At 36.8% G+C, this 11,373-nt stretch overlaps 1 long non-coding RNA gene across 1 annotated transcript; it reads left to right on the top strand.

The window, feature by feature from the left end:
- Positions 1-10,570: 10,570 nt before the first annotated feature.
- LOC131928282 (uncharacterized) lies at positions 10,571-11,373 on the top strand. The gene is made up of 3 exons (XR_009383750.1): positions 10,571-10,712; positions 11,067-11,136; positions 11,313-11,373. It is a non-coding gene; the product is annotated as an uncharacterized LOC131928282 (long non-coding RNA).

Below are 11,373 nucleotides of genomic sequence, written 5' to 3'. Positions count from 1 at the left end.
ATCTCTAAAGATAAACCATGACAGCTCAACAATTATATATAGCAACAAAACCAGCTCAAGTAACATGTTATAGCAACATTAACAGATCAACAAATATATTACAAACAGGGGCGGATTCAGCTGAAATTTTTTGTGGGCCCCTACATTTATATATATATATATATATATATATATATATATATATATATATATATATATATATATATATATATATATATATATATATATATATATATTATCTAGAGAGTTAATACATGCTAAGCTCCTGTGTCATTTGTGTTTCTATACAACTGAATGTTGGAGATACGTACAAACATTTGAATAAACGAACGGGTCCGCATCCACCAGGGAACGAAGATAGGAATTGATCTATATATATAACACATGTCATTCAAACAGACGACAAATGATTGTTTGAAAAGTCCTAGTGTGGCCGACAGAAGATATTTTAAAAAATCAGAAAATATCTTAAACTACCCAACGTTGAACAATCATGAAGATTTACAGGATATTTAAACGCTAGCAATAGATCGCGTTGACTGACAAAAGTTCAATTAGTCTAGAGATGCTGCTATCTAATCGTTTACTGACACACAAAATTGTTTAGGTGGGTTTGTTTGGAATGAAATTAAAAGATATTCGGCTTAAATAAAAAAACATATAGAGGAGAATCATATTCAATTACAACTTTCATCACTTAAGCAGTACAAATGCAGGAGAACCTAGTTACACACCTGATATTGCAACCACAGTACCTTTAAAATCGTGCTTGATTATGTTGTAATGTATCTTAAAAAGGCATAGCTGTACCTGTGGCGGAACTAGAAAAAAAGGGCCACCCCGCAAAAGAAACTTTAATATATATATATATATATATATATATATATATATATATATATATATAATTTTGCCGACAACAGCGTGTGTTTGATTGTAGGAGAAAGAGGACTCGGCTTTCACAATGGTTTAAAAACGAAGGGAGAAAGAATATACAAGAGCGTGGAATATATAATAAAACCGCAGCATCAAGTCAAAAATGCAAGAAAATTAATTTTTTTGACTATTAAAAATTGATTGTGGTCGGCTGTAGGAGGTCGTCCATAAATGATGTCACACGCCTAGGGAGGGGAGGGGGTTCAGACTTTTGTGACGAGGAGGGTGGTAGAGACAGTATGACGTCACGTTGTCTTAATTCCACGAATTGATTAACATGCATTTTTTTAATTTTTAGAAAAATAAACATACTAAATACTAAATATTTTTTTTACATTGGTAGCGATACTTCTAAGTTGTCAAAAGATTGTGAAATATGAATTTGTTCTAATTAAATTGCCCTATAATTTGACGATGTGTGTTGTGTAATAGACTGCCGTATATGCAAATTTGTCAATACTGCTATATGAATAAAGGTCGGAAGCATATCAACTATCAACTAGTGAGGGTAAGGCATGGGTATCAGTGTAATGCTTGCTATTCTTTGAAGTTTATAGAGTAGGGCAGTCATAATAAAACTTTAAACCCCGTTTTCCGAATAATTTATTTAAAAACTTATCTTCACACTTAGGGCTGCGACTCTTGCCCTTGATGACACGCCTTGTCTTCCTTAAATCATGGTGTTCATGCCGATAGTTCATGCTTGTTGAACGATCTAGAGGAAAAATACCTAGTACAATCAGTTCCAAGGTCGAGATCACGTGATTTTTGTAGATGCGGCCAAAATAAAAAGCGGATGTGTGTAGGGTCAGCCTGTGATGCGTGTTTATTCGATCAACTCAAATAGGCCTACACGTGTCTTGCTGAATCAACTTTGTCTGTGTGAGGCTTTTCAATTGAAAGGTAGATCTAATAATCTCATATATACTGCTTAAAAATCGACAGTTAATAATGGATAAAAATAAAAATTTCCAATGTATTTTTGATGCCTACGTGCTGGCATATCCTTAAAAGAGTAAAAAGATTTGCCAAGAAAAAGTCGTTGAAAAGTGGACTCAACTAAAAAGCGATTCAGATCTGCACTTGAAAGCGGAGGTCTGGCTGCAGGAGCTAAAAGCAATTGCTGCCGCTAAAAAAAGGCTCACTTTTGACGTTTTGGGCCAAACAAACATCTGTATCTACATCTACAAATAAGAAAACACCCTATGATTTGGCAAAAGAAATACCTAATACTAATAAGTCACTGAAGTCAGATGAAAAAGTGAACGATGCTCATGAAGTCAGTGATTTAAAACCCTCTACCAGCAAACTATCAACATCTAAGCAGGCTAGAGTCCAGATAAACTTACAATCAGAGATTGAGATTATGAATTCTGATCTAGTCGGCTTGTATTAGCGACAAACTCGCGGAATGTTAACGCAAGAACAGAACATGGAGATTAAAGAAAAGAAACAGAAAAAGAGTGGTTTGGAAAAAAAAGCTAAAGAGGAAGATATCTGATCAAATAAGATCTCAGAAAGCTCGAAATGAAAAGAAAACTGAATGCTTTGTTTGAAGAGAATCCGGGGCTACGCGCCACTTTGAATGTTAGATCTAATTATGGCAGGCCAAGGATTGAAGAAGATCAATCTTCTTTATTGGAAACTATCATAAACATTGCTATGCATGGATCAGCATCACACGAGAGAAGGCAGCACGAAGTCTACAGGACTATTAAAACATTAGATCAGCTAACTGATCAGTTAAAACAGGATGGGTTTATAATTAGTAGAAGTGGGCTGTACCTTCGACTGTTACCAAGACGTACTTCTTCTCATGAAGGGCAACGACATGTATCGACAGTCCCAGTAAAACTGATAAGAGCGCAAAACGATTGCCATGCAAATCACACTGATTGCTTGTTTACAGCGGCAACACTGCATCACCTAGAAGAGTTAGCTTCCATGCTTGGACCGAATGAGATATGCTTTATAAGTCAAAATGACAAGGCCCGCGTTCCGTTCCGCAAAAACAGAGTCCATTGCTCATGCACATGGAATACAGGGTGAGCTTGCCTGACCATGACTGGGTTGTGGCTGCTGGACATAAGCTGATCCCTTCAGTTTATGCAGGGATAAAAATTAAGCCCAACGCCTTGGGAGATCGAGAAGCTGTTGGATACTCCGGCCCAACATACATATCAATCAGATCTGGTAAACATTCCTCATCCACAGCGCTTAGTCATGGACTTGATTTTGTAAAATTACTTACATTACATGAATTTGATGATATCACAAAGAGTGGTGTGGATCAAATTGTTAAACAAAAATTAGTGTTGACGGTTGATGGTGGCCCAGACGAAAATCCTAGGTATCAAAAGGTGATCAAAGTTGCGGTACACCACTTTCTCAATCAGAACTATGAGGGTTTGTTCTTTGCTACAAATGCACCCGGGAGAAGTGCATTTAATAGGGTTGAAAGAAAAATGGCGCCACTTAGCAATGAGCTCACAGGATTAGTTTTACCCCATGACCACTACGGCAGTCATTTAGATGAAAGAGGAGTCACAATAGACACAGATTTAGAGAAGAAGAATTTTCAGTTTGCCGGAAACACTTTGGCAGAAATATGGTCACACTTGACAGTGGATACATTTCGTACAGTGGCAGCATACATAGATCCAGAAGAGTCTGAACTCCTTGAAACTTCTCTGCTCTCAAAATACTTCGGTTAATGATCTTGCTAAGATTTAGAAATGTGAATGTATATAGATATCGTCGGTTAAGTATAACTTGTTACTGATATTATTATTTAATCGTTATTAATAAAATTTCTATAAAACCTGCTTAAATTTAAGTCAGCGTGAAAGTATTTCTTGTCCTATTTCAACATCCTCTTCGCAAACAGCAAAACACGCAATTTAATAATCTAGTGAAAAGTCTTTACTATTAAAAATCAATTACATTTATATTGCTTTGTGAGAGATGACATCCGTTAAGTCCATCATATAGGAATATAGGCTACAATGAAATATACTAGGAAAATTAAAGGTCTGGGCATACTGCTAACATTTAAATAATTTGCATATTATACTCAATATATTGTTATTCTCACGTGTGTCGTCATGTCTGCAAGAAATACCTACATTTACATTAAGTATTTTTTAAAAATTAATCCTATCAGCTTTAACATCACCTCACTGTATTACTGTTTACCTGCTGGTGCCACGAATGGGTCCTGCGCGCTCATTTTTAATGCTGTGTCAACGAGCGGTAATTTTAAAGGGATGAAAACACAGCAAATTTAAAACATAGGATAAATTGTAAATTAGGGGGGGGTGGAGTGTGACGTCATTTTAGGGGGTCTGAATTTTTGTGACGATGTGTGACGTAGGGGGGCGGGGGTAAACAAATGGCCAAAAAAAGCGTGACGTCATTTATGGACGACCCCTAGGCCCCTAACCGTCCCCCCCCCCGCATTGCGGGGTCTAGCGGCACTGTAGTTCCGCCCCTGAACTATACACATAAGAAAACAACATTTGAAAACATCTCATACCTTTCTAAACAGGCGTACTGTTGTAAACTTGTTCGGGTTATAGTGCTGCTTGTCGGGATCCAATGGAAGGCGCTGTGTTATAATAGATACGTCACTTTGTATTATGTTGGTATGTGTGATCAGAGCACTCAACACTTGCAGTTCTGACAAAAAACGCCTCCTTGGAGTAATTTACTCACTTGTCGTGTTTTATTAGCGATGTCAATCAAAAATTTTAACGATCGTCGTTAACAGAAAATTGGTGGCCTCCTGTTCAGCCCATTGATCGTATTAATTGAAAACATAAAAAGAATTAATTAATTCATTAAAAATTAATTAGGCATCCAATTAAGTCACATTTATTGTCAGACTGCATGTTATTCATGTCTTGACCCACGTGCCAACTTTGAAACGAATCTGTCTGTTAGAACTGCCGGCAATTTCGCTCGAGCTTTTCGATCCATGACGACAGATAGACAGGATGAGGAAGCAAGTTAAATAAAAGCTTGAAATAAAAGCTTGTTATTAAAGCTTTTTATTAATTAAAAAAATAGAATAGAATCTCGTAGAATAAAGAATTGCGCAGCAAATGAACAGTAAATAATCTGTGTATAATTGTGCAAAAGATGAGTACTTTATAAACTATAAAGAAAGACAGATAAATCAAGTTAAAAATAAATTCATATGCGGTTTTTGAGAAATCAGAAATAGCGCAGAGTACTACTTCCGGTCACTAGAAATCACTCAAAACTTGTCAGGAAACAGAGAATTCGATTTTCTACATCTCTAGATTTAAGAGAAATTTCTTCTATCAAACTGAAAAGTACTTAAGTTATAGACGTTTGAAAAACCGAAAGAAGAATATATTCACTTCCGTATACTGGAAATCGCTGAAAAGTTAATATTTAATACAGAATTATAATTTTGATATAACAAACTTCGTCAATTTAGCTGATGGGACATGGGGTCTATTTCACCTGAACAACTGCAGCCAACCATTTTTTGAAAATATTTTCCAGAAGGTTGAAATACTTGTTAAGGTGAGCAGCCTGAGTGGTTTGAACTGGCTGGATTTGATGTATAATTGGAAAAGTAATTGTTTTGGAAAATGAATATTAGACAAGTTTTATAATTTTGTTGATAATCCTAACCTGTTTGTTACCCCAGGATGATACTCCTAACCTGTTTGTTAACCCAGGATGATAATCCTAACCTGTCTGTTATCACAGGATGATAATCCTAACCTGTTTGTTACCCCAGGATGATAATCCTAACCTGTTTGTTACCCCAGGATGATAATCCTAACCTGTTTGTTACCCCAGGATGATAATCCTAACCTGTTTGTTACCCCAGGATGATAATCCTAACCTGTTTGTTACCCCAGGATGATAATCTTAACCTGTTTGTAACCCCAGGATGATAATCCTAACCCTGTTTGTTACCCAGGATGATAATCCTAACCTGTTTGTAACCCCAGGATGATAATCCTAACCTGTTTGTTACCCCAGGATGATAATCCTAACCTGTTTGTTACCCCAGGATGATAATCTTAACCTGTTTGTTACCCCAGGATGATAATCTTAACCTGTTTGTTACCCCAGGATGATAATCTTAACCTGTTTGTAACCCCAGGATGATAATCCTAACCTGTTTGTTACTCAGGATGATAATCTTAACCTGTTTGTAACCCCAGGATGATAATCCTAACCTGTTTGTAACCCCAGGATGATAATCCTAACCTGTTTGTTACTCAGGATGATAATCCTAACCTGTTTGTAACCCCAGGATGATAATCCTAACCTGTTTGTTACCCAGGATGATAATCCTAACCTGTTTGTAACCCCAGGACGATAATCCTAACCTGTTTGTTACCCCAGGATGATAATCTTAACCTGTTTGTTACCCCAGGATGATAATCTTAACCTGTTTGTAACCCCAGGATGATAATCCTAACCTGTTTGTTACTCAGGATGATAATCTTAACCTGTTTGTAACCCCAGGATGATAATCCTAACCTGTTTGTAACCCCAGGATGATAATCCTAACCTGTTTGTTACTCAGGATGATAATCCTAACCTGTTTGTAACCCCAGGATGATAATCCAAACCTGTTTGTTACCCCAGGATGATAATCCAAACCTGTTTGTTACCCCAGGATGATAATCCAAACCTGTTTGTAACCCCAGGATGATAATCCTAACCAAACAGTTCCAGTGTCTGAGATTGTGGAGATGGTGGCCACAAACGACACTGTGGGACTAGAGTCAGGCACTGAGCTGGTCTCTGGTGATCTGCTAAAACTGAACTCCATACTTCAGATGGTGGGGGAAATAACGGTCAACAAGTCTGTCCTCATTGAAGAGGATATCTTGCAAGTAAGTCTATTATATACCATCAGCTTCTCACAACCTGGCAGTCGAACCTGTTTCTGTGACCTCTGTATATGTAGGGATAGCGAGGTGACCTCTGTATATGTAGGGATAGCGTGGTGACCTCTGTATATGTAGGGATAGTGTGGTGACCTCTGTATATGTAGGGATAGTGTGGTGACCTGTGTATATGTAGGGATAGCGTGGTGACCTCTGTATATGAAGGGATAGTGTGGTGACCTCTGTATATGAAGGGATAGCGTGGTGACCTCTGTATATGTAGGGATAGTGTGGTGACCTCTGTATATGTAGGGATAGTGTGGTGACCTGTGTATATGTAGGGATAGCGTGGTGACCTCTGTATATGAAGGGATAGTGTGGTGACCTCTGTATATGAAGGGATAGCGAGGTAACCTCTGTATATGTAGGGATAGCAAGGTGACCTCTGTATATGTAGGGATAGCAAGGTGACCTCTGTATATGTAGGGATAGCGTGGTGACCTCTGTATATGAAGGGATAGTGTGGTGACCTCTGTATATGAAGGGATAGCATGGTGACCTCTGTATATGAAGGGATAGCATGGTGACCTCTGTATATGAAGGGATAGCATGGTGACCTCTGTATATGAAGGGATAACGTGGTGACCTCTGTATATGAAGGGATAGTGTGGTGACCTCTGTATATGAAGGGATAGCATGGTGACCTCTGTATATGAAGGGATAGCATGGTGACCTCTGTATATGAAGGGATAGCTTGGTGACCTCTGTATATGAAGGGATAGCATGGTGACCTCTGTATATGTAGGGATAGCAAGGTGACCTCTGTATATGAAAGGATAGCGTGGCGACCTCTGTATATGAAGGGATAGCGTTGTGACCTCTGTATATGTAGGGAAAGTGAGGTGACCTCGGTACATGAAGGGATAGCGTGGCGACCTCTGTATATGAAGGGATAGCATGGCCAGCACTTTGCCCAGCTGCCTCAACTTTCCCTAACAAAAGTCAGAAACCCATAAGAGTTGGCTGTGAACTCTAGCACGATTTCATTTTATACTGCTGAAATATCCCTAATAAGAAGATGTATTCAAAGTACCATGAGCCTCACACAACAAAACTGACCATCCCCAGAAATTTGCTGGCATCACAGATGCTGTGCTGGACACAAAGAAAGAGACATGGGATGACGCTGCTCTAGAGGTCAAGGATCAGGGGACAAAACTCCTGAAGGCTTTTGATGAGATTATATCACAAAGTGTAACTGGGCCAAATGTTACTGAAACTTTCATTGTGATGAAAAACATAGGTTCTTATTGCTTTAATTAATGTTTATGTGTTTATTGATCTAGTTAATTGTGATGATAAGCATAGGTTCTTCAGTTTTCCTTAATGTCTATGTGTGTTGATCTAGTTAATTATTATGAAAAACATAGGTTTTTATTATTTTACTTAATGTTTATGTGTGTGTTGATCTAGTTATGAGCAAACGTTTAAAATATAGAAGACATTAAATATTCTTATGAAATTTTTTCTCCAGCCATTAAAAAGGCAAGTGTGACAGGTGACATCATTTTCCCTAACGCCAACGACTCCAAGTTCCAAAATCACAGCAACTGTGTACTGGAGTCCAGAAATCAAATTTTTCTGTCTGGAGACATGTTTGACAACTCTCAAGGTTAGCTTGTTGTCTAGTTAATTTGTTTTGTTGGGCTGGCTTGAAAGTTTTTGATAAACCCCAGAACAGGTAAACATAAAATAAAAGACATGACTATAAAACTGATAATGGTTTACCATATTAAGATATGTCTATTAAACTGTTAATGATTGAATATATTTGTTGCAGAACCAGTCAACTACTCCATAGTTATATTTCAGAACAAAGAAGAAAAGTTCAAGGTTGATCCAGTATCTCAAAATAAGTAATTGTTTCTTTACATTTTTTTTTAGAAATGTGGATTTGTTGTTTATAAATTAGTAGCTTTGTTGTATTCAAATGGTAGGCTGTTGAGTTTAGTGGATTTTTGTCATTGTTAGTCAGTGTATTGAGACATTTTGGGGTCAACAGTTGACAAATTTGTTGACTGGAACATCGTACCTGTAAGATACACACCTAGCACACAACTTATTACCTCCCCCCCCCCCATAATTTAAAAAAAGTAGGTTACATGCTAAAGGTGTAAAAAAAATTTAAATACTCAAATTTGCAGATCAAAGGATCATGCAGATATTCAACTTTCAACAAAGCAAATAACATCAGATGTCATGTCATTTAGTGTCAGTAGAGATGTCAAGTTATCTAACATCACAAAACTCAGACTGACATTCAATGTGTTGAAGGTATGTGTACTTATTTGATTTGTGTGGAACATTGAGGAGGGGAGGAGGAGGAAGTAAAGGATTTTTGGGTTAACATATTTACATAAAATGTGTGTTTGAAATTAGTTGTAAAAATAAAAGCCTAGGAATTAAAATGTTGAAGCCTATGAATTAAAATGTTGAAAATAAAAGCCTAGGAATTAAAATGTGGAAAATAAAATCCTATTTGGTTTAGATTGATTATGAAGGATAATTAATCTCATTGATCTGCTGACATATTTTGCTCTTTTCTCAGGCTGGCTACAAAGATCCAGTGTGTACATTTTTAAACACGTCCATCAGGTCAGCTTGTTTGAGTTTATTAAAAATTCCTATGAACCTAATAATTTATTTATACTTGACGTTTCTGAATCAACTAAGGAGATCCGACATTTTTATAATTCAGGGACCATAACTTTTGGTCAACCAAGGGATGTAATGTGGAGACAACAGAAGGGACATTGGTTGTTTGTGTCTGTGATCACTTTACTAACTTTGCTGTCATGATGTCACCAATACACATATCTGTAAGTATAATTACACATCTAAGTGTAATTACATCTGTAATTTTAATAACATTTGTAAGCTTACTTAGATCCGTAAGTCCAATTGCAAATTATACTTATACCTTTAATGAAAGTTTAATTGTAAAACTTGTACAAATGTGTTAACAACTTGACACAGGAAAAAGATTTTGCTGCATTAAGCATCATCTCAAGTGTTGGATGTGTTATCTCCATAGTCTGTGTCACAGCTACCATCATTATATATGTGGTTGTCTGGAGGTGTGTGCAATTAATTTCTAAATCAATCTTGCAAATTTTTCTTAAATATTATTCTGTAAGATATTTAAATATCTTTTTGCTATATGAATATGTTAAAATGTGAAACTATCATACACAAGTAAAATACAAAATGTGAACATCATTTTGTTTGTTTCTATTAAATGATAAAAAACTACTGTACCAACCTAACTCACTAAGAATACAATAGTTTTAGAACCTAATGGTGAATATGGCTAATGAAGCCAAGCATGTATGCTGTTAAGGCCATAGGCTAAAACAGTAATCAGTACAGCAACACAGTTTTAGCCCCATATTTCAATACATCCTAAATAAAATGTTTCAGATTTGTGAAAAGAGATCGTTCTGTGCTCCATATAAATTTAAGTGTTTCTCTCGGCATTGGCTACATCATCTTTTTATCAGGAATCAACAGGACAGAGAATGAAGTGAGTAGTGTTTGGCCTTGACCTAAAGAACTGTTAAGTTTCTCTTCAATTTAGTTTGTAGTAGATAACCACTTTTTAATAAAGTATTCAAACACCAATATAAATTTAGCTATCTAAACTTCTTACATACCAGACAATTATAATAGAGAGTATTTCATGATCCCAGGTGGTGTGTAAGATCATTGCTGTGTTGCTCCACTACTGTTTCCTGGTTGTGTTTTTTAATCTACTTGCTCAAGGATTTGCCCTTCTCAAATCAGCCACAAGCATTTCAACTGTTTCAATACTCAAATATCTGTTGCCCATGGTATATGGTAAGCAAATATTGCACACACAGACATCAAAACACACATTAATATATAACAAACTGCACTAATGTCACAAAAACTAAAAAAAAAGCAGCTGAAACCCGGGAGTGTATCAAGGGATACCAGCCTAAAGCAGGCTAGGTTAGAACTTGTTGGAACTCTCAAATAAATCTGGTCACAGGCAAAATACTAGCATACTCTCTACTAGTGGGTGATAGGGAGATTTATTAATGTTGCTAACCACAAGTCCACTTGATAGGCTATGGTGACCACACGATGTTAATGTCATGGTGACCTCACACTGTAAATGTCCTAAGCTGTGTAAATGTAATTAAAAATGTAATTAAATTTTTCCTACAGTGATTCCATTGATCATTGTGGTCACTTCTCTGATAGTCACCAAGTCCAAAGGTTATGGTACTGACAAGTTGTAAGTTGTGAGAAGTTATGACAAATTGCAATGTATGATAAGTTCTCATTTATGACAAGTTGTAATTTATCACAAATTAATGTAAATGTTGATACCATCAGCCTCTAACTGACCATGACTGACCAACTGATGTAACCACTCAGTGCTTGCATGACCTGACCTATACTCTCTTGCAGTTGCTGGCTGTCCCCATCTGATGGATTACACTGGGCTTTTGCAGGGCCAGTCATTTTTGTT

Source organism: Physella acuta, unplaced genomic scaffold (genome assembly GCF_028476545.2).
Source record: "Physella acuta isolate Inbredline_101_S28 unplaced genomic scaffold, ASM2847654v3 ptg001480l, whole genome shotgun sequence".
In the NCBI taxonomy this organism is placed as follows: Eukaryota; Metazoa; Mollusca; class Gastropoda; family Physidae; genus Physella; species Physella acuta.
This window is presented reverse-complemented; position numbering and strand designations above follow the sequence as displayed.